The 6,232-nt window shown below is 39.9% G+C and overlaps 1 long non-coding RNA gene across 1 annotated transcript in view; it reads left to right on the plus strand.

Annotated features, from left to right (window-relative positions):
* Positions 1-3,992, plus strand: part of LOC108786985 — a 4,383-nt gene extending 391 nt beyond the window's left edge. Inside the window, exon 2 of the long non-coding RNA XR_001941235.1 lies at positions 3,744-3,992. This is a non-coding gene — a long non-coding RNA (uncharacterized LOC108786985). The remainder of the gene's footprint in view (positions 1-3,743) is intronic.
* Positions 3,993-6,232: the final 2,240 nt, after the last annotated feature.

The raw sequence follows: 6,232 nt of genomic DNA on the forward strand, positions 1-6,232 counted from the left end.
CTCCTCAGGGTTTACAGGATTGAAAAGCCCTTGACGAAGAGAGTATCATCCTAACCCTGTCCCACCACTCGTATCACAGAAGGAGATTTTTAAGGCACTAAACTGACAGGACGCAAAACAAAAACAAAGAGAAAAAAAACAAAAACTAACCAACATGCTTGTGTCACGCTCGGATGCCCCGTCTTGGATTTCATGGTCGTCTTAAAATTGAATTCTTCCCTCCCATGGGAATCAAGCAACCTATTAAAAAAGTTTCAAAAATCATCTATCTTTATACGTCACAAGTATACATTTACACACAGCTGCGTCCATTCCAACAGGAGCCGGATCTGGTGAAAAACGATCCCGGGTCTCCAGAGTTTTTGGATGCGTTACAAAAAACGTTTCATTAAAAACGATGCTTATTGCCTATTTTGTGTTAGCGTTTTGTCAGTCAACCAAGCAGAGGTCGCGGCTGCAAGTTGACGCATTTGTGCAAATAGAGGGTGCGGTACAGGAAGAACTCTTTCCCACAATCCTTTGCTGATACCTTAACATCACAAAACGGAGGGGTAACAACCCCTTCGCTGTAAACTTTTTTTGTTTTTGTTAAATATACTTTAAAAAAAGAAGGAAAGTTTGTAGGATGACCTATCAATAACGGCACAACAAAAAAATAAAATAAACCAACACGAAAACCCTGCGAAGTCCGTAGCGACAAATACGATCGCAGTAGCCACCTTCTCCAGCGCCGAGTACAAACTTATACACATGATTTTGCTGCTAAAAATGGTCAACAAAAGGTTTTTCACTTTGACCTTTTTAAGTAAAATATTTTTGTTCTCAATTATATACCCCCTTAAAAAACCAAAAACAAAGTACCAAAAAGGGAATTTTGGAAATGGAATGGTTGTAAAAATAAAAAGCATACAAAATATGTAAATTCACTTTTTTTTTTAATTTCAGGAATGTGCGACTCAAGATAGGTCTTTACTTTAATTAAACTGACTAAAGTGTCATTTAGTGCAGGGTAAAGAGATATCTTGTCAATTTCGAACGAAGATATGGATTTCGGATGAATCCCTTTGCACAGTGCAGTCAGAGAGGTCGGTTAATCACTATAATTAGCAGTTGGAGGCATTAATTGATGCTGCGGTTGACCCGGTGACACAGACAGTCTGTTTCAGAACGCTTTAACGGCTGTTGCGGTGCAGTTTATAAGAGACTTAATAGAATATATGATATAGGTAACGCATTTGAAGCTCGGGACCATCAGAGGATGTTAAACAGTAATTAGAAGGGGAGTGAATATTAGATCTAACCACTCACTAGGGATCGTGGTTATTTGATTAATATTTTTTTTTCTTTTTGCATTTAGAATCAAATCTAAGTGTATTATCCCCATAGGTTCTGACCCATGAAACCGGGACAGTCCTCGTCCTAGTATTATGTACTGGGCAAAAGATTCTTGAGGTTCAATAGCTACGATCGGAGTACTTTATGCTCATTGTAAACCCTCCACCTCATCGGAAGAGCTACGTTTTCCATTTGTTTCCATCTCTACTTACATTTGCTGATCCAGAAGGCCAAGGGCTCGAACTGTGACTTCAAGTGACACTTAACTCAGGAGTTAAATCTTATAAAACGCATCCAAGTACCTTAAGTATTAACAACAATGGTGGGAATTTATCAAAACTGGAGCAGACTAAATCTGGAACAGATGTGCATGGCAACCAATCTGACTCTCTCTTCAGTTTGTTCAGTTAAGACTTGAAAATGAAAGATAGAAGCTGATTGGTTGCCATGCACAGCTGCTCCAGATTTTGTCTTCTCCAGTTTGGATGAATTCCCTGCAATGTATCTTATTTGTGTATCACTCGGCTGTAGGTCCTTCAATTATCTCTGAATTGGTGCTGACACTGTCCTTCCTTCTGGAGGGGGGTACTTTTATTCCCCATGGTCCCTGGGTGTGTTGTAAAATAGTAACCTCTCCAAGCTCACTCCTGCGATGGACTACAATCTCAGTACAAATGAGTAAACTAAACATGAGATTGTAGTCCATTCCGGGAACGAGCTTGGAGCGGTGACTACTTTACAACACACACAGGGACCATGGGGAACAGACGTAGCCCCCCTCCAGAAGGAAGGACAGTGTCAGCACCAATTCAGAGATGATTGGAGGATCTACAGCCGAGTGATACACAAATAAGATACATTGTTGTTAATAGTTAAGGTACTTGAATGTATTTTTAAGATTTAACTTCGGAGTTTAACTTTATGTACGTTTCCTAATACAATAAGCGCATGATGATTCATACAAATTTGGTGACAATTTATGGCCAATGTAATAAAATTGTTATGGACAGATTACCCTAAATATGTAAAAGTATGGACCATACCAGTCCAGTCACAGAACGGAAATTTATATGATGCATCCTACAACCAAGATCTAAAATAAAATGATGTTGTGGGTCGGTCGTTTCTGGACCAACCCAAAACATGATTCGACTATAGTAGGTTTGAACATTCGAAGAAAACAAAATCATTTTACGCTGTGGTAGTGAGAGGCAAAAATACTTCAGGGGTTAAAAAAAAAAGGTGGTTCATAACGGCGTTGGTAATGCTATATTGGTAAGAAAAACAAAAAGACAATCTCTGAAACGTGTTCCATCTTGTTAGAAGCAGATAACATCTTGTATGCTGGCATGATATGACAAACTCCACCACGTTCTTCAATCCGGTATTTTTGAGTTTGCGATTATAATGGGAAAAAATTGCAAATGCCCGATTCTAACTTGATCTGTTCAGATCACTTTGTATAGTTCAAGGCATGCCATCATATATGTTTTCCACATTTATCTGCCTTTAGGTCCCATTCATATTTCCCTAGGTCACTGCAGTTATGCACATGCGTCTGTAGCACATTAACATGTATTGCATTAGGGCAGCTGATTCAATATGTGGCTGCCAACACATCGACATGACCCTTTCTTAATTCCAAAAAAAAAAAATGGTACGGCATGAGCGTTGTGGTTTGCTGCAGTGCAGGTACGTTGGAGGTTTGAAATGGTACATTAGGACAGCACAACAGCTTGAATGGGCCTTTAAGGACTTGTTCACCCTAGTGCTAAAGCTGAATGCTTGGTTGGTGGTCTGGAACTCTATATTAAGCCAAATTACAAAGAGCCTGTTGGAACAACAGAGGTGCAATTGTAGGCAGAGAGAGGCCCAAAAGTTGGCAGTGGATTCTCTTCTATGAGCATAATAGAAATATAAACAGAATACTTAAATCTTTTTCTTAATTTGTTACATTACTGATTCTTTTTTTTACCAACGGAACCATAAAAAGGTTCACCGTCACTTGACTATATCTTCTGAATGCAACCATAAGCAATCATTCACTACATTAAACACTATTAAGATTCCCATAGTGGAAGCCTGTGTGTGTTTTAGCGTGCTTGCATTTGAACGTCGTTCTTTTGAGTCAATATGGTGCTTTGGTTTTAACTTGGAAAAGTTAAAAATAAAGCCGTCAAGGATGCCACAGTGCCCAAAAAAATTTAATTTGTTAATACCAAGGGGCAGGGCTGTCCCTGAGGTATTCGCTGCCTGAGGCGATGGGAAGCCGGGCTTTTGGTGCAGACGGTGGACCATGCTGTCATTGGCTGGCGTGCTGCCCTGCTCAATGATGTCACTGGTTGGCAGGAGCTTGACGGGACACCAGCCAGAGTGTCTAGCTCAGAAAACAAGGCTTACGTACGTAGAACCTTGCCAACAGTCCAATGCTTAGCATAAGGAGCACCATACACAACGAGGCACATCTTCATAATTCTAGTATTTAGCGTGATGACAAGAGGGGGGTGGGGGGGCGGGGTCTTAACAGATGATACCCCTGCTCCTCAGGGTTTACAGGATTGAAAAGCCCTTGACGAAGAGAGTATCATCCTAACCCTGTCCCACCACTCGTATCACAGAAGGAGATTTTTAAGGCACTAAACTGACAGGACGCAAAACAAAAACAAAGAGAAAAAAAACAAAAACTAACCAACATGCTTGTGTCACGCTCGGATGCCCCGTCTTGGATTTCATGGTCGTCTTAAAATTGAATTCTTCCCTCCCATGGGAATCAAGCAACCTATTAAAAAAGTTTCAAAAATCATCTATCTTTATACGTCACAAGTATACATTTACACACAGCTGCGTTCATTCCAACAGGAGCCGGATCTGGTGAAAAACGATCCCGGGTCTCCAGAGTTTTTGGATGCGTTACAAAAAACGTTTCATTAAAAACGATGCTTATTGCCTATTTTGTGTTAGCGTTTTGTCAGTCAACCAAGCAGAGGTCGCGGCTGCAAGTTGACGCATTTGTGCAAATAGAGGGTGCGGTACAGGAAGAACTCTTTCCCACAATCCTTTGCTGATACCTTAACATCACAAAACGGAGGGGTAACAACCCCTTCGCTGTAAACTTTTTTTGTTTTTGTTAAATATACTTTAAAAAAAGAAGGAAAGTTTGTAGGATGACCTATCAATAACGGCACAACAAAAAAATAAAATAAACCAACACGAAAACCCTGCGAAGTCCGTAGCGACAAATACGATCGCAGTAGCCACCTTCTCCAGCGCCGAGTACAAACTTATACACATGATTTTGCTGCTAAAAATGGTCAACAAAAGGTTTTTCACTTTGACCTTTTTAAGTAAAATATTTTTGTTCTCAATTATATACCCCCTTAAAAAACCAAAAACAAAGTACCAAAAAGGGAATTTTGGAAATGGAATGGTTGTAAAAATAAAAAGCATACAAAATATGTAAATTCACTTTTTTTTTTAATTTCAGGAATGTGCGACTCAAGATAGGTCTTTACTTTAATTAAACTGACTAAAGTGTCATTTAGTGCAGGGTAAAGAGATATCTTGTCAATTTCGAACGAAGATATGGATTTCGGATGAATCCCTTTGCACAGTGCAGTCAGAGAGGTCGGTTAATCACTATAATTAGCAGTTGGAGGCATTAATTGATGCTGCGGTTGACCCGGTGACACAGACAGTCTGTTTCAGAACGCTTTAACGGCTGTTGCGGTGCAGTTTATAAGAGACTTAATAGAATATATGATATAGGTAACGCATTTGAAGCTCGGGACCATCAGAGGATGTTAAACAGTAATTAGAAGGGGAGTGAATATTAGATCTAACCACTCACTAGGGATCGTGGTTATTTGATTAATATTTTTTTTTCTTTTTGCATTTAGAATCAAATCTAAGTGTATTATCCCCATAGGTTCTGACCCATGAAACCGGGACAGTCCTCGTCCTAGTATTATGTACTGGGCAAAAGATTCTTGAGGTTCAATAGCTACGATCGGAGTACTTTATGCTCATTGTAAACCCTCCACCTCATCGGAAGAGCTACGTTTTCCATTTGTTTCCATCTCTACTTACATTTGCTGATCCAGAAGGCCAAGGGCTCGAACTGTGACTTCAAGTGACACTTAACTCAGGAGTTAAATCTTATAAAACGCATCCAAGTACCTTAAGTATTAACAACAATGGTGGGAATTTATCAAAACTGGAGCAGACTAAATCTGGAACAGATGTGCATGGCAACCAATCTGACTCTCTCTTCAGTTTGTTCAGTTAAGACTTGAAAATGAAAGATAGAAGCTGATTGGTTGCCATGCACAGCTGCTCCAGATTTTGTCTTCTCCAGTTTGGATGAATTCCCTGCAATGTATCTTATTTGTGTATCACTCGGCTGTAGGTCCTTCAATTATCTCTGAATTGGTGCTGACACTGTCCTTCCTTCTGGAGGGGGGTACTTTTATTCCCCATGGTCCCTGGGTGTGTTGTAAAATAGTAACCTCTCCAAGCTCACTCCTGCGATGGACTACAATCTCAGTACAAATGAGTAAACTAAACATGAGATTGTAGTCCATTCCGGGAACGAGCTTGGAGCGGTGACTACTTTACAACACACACAGGGACCATGGGGAACAGACGTAGCCCCCCTCCAGAAGGAAGGACAGTGTCAGCACCAATTCAGAGATGATTGGAGGATCTACAGCCGAGTGATACACAAATAAGATACATTGTTGTTAATAGTTAAGGTACTTGAATGTATTTTTAAGATTTAACTTCGGAGTTTAACTTTATGTACGTTTCCTAATACAATAAGCGCATGATGATTCATACAAATTTGGTGACAATTTATGGCCAATGTAATAAAATTGTTATGGACAGATTACCCTAAATA

The sequence above is a fragment of the Nanorana parkeri genome, unplaced genomic scaffold (genome assembly GCF_000935625.1).
Source record: "Nanorana parkeri isolate BGI_ZX_2015 unplaced genomic scaffold, ASM93562v1 scaffold237, whole genome shotgun sequence".
Classification (NCBI taxonomy): Eukaryota; Metazoa; Chordata; class Amphibia; order Anura; family Dicroglossidae; genus Nanorana; species Nanorana parkeri.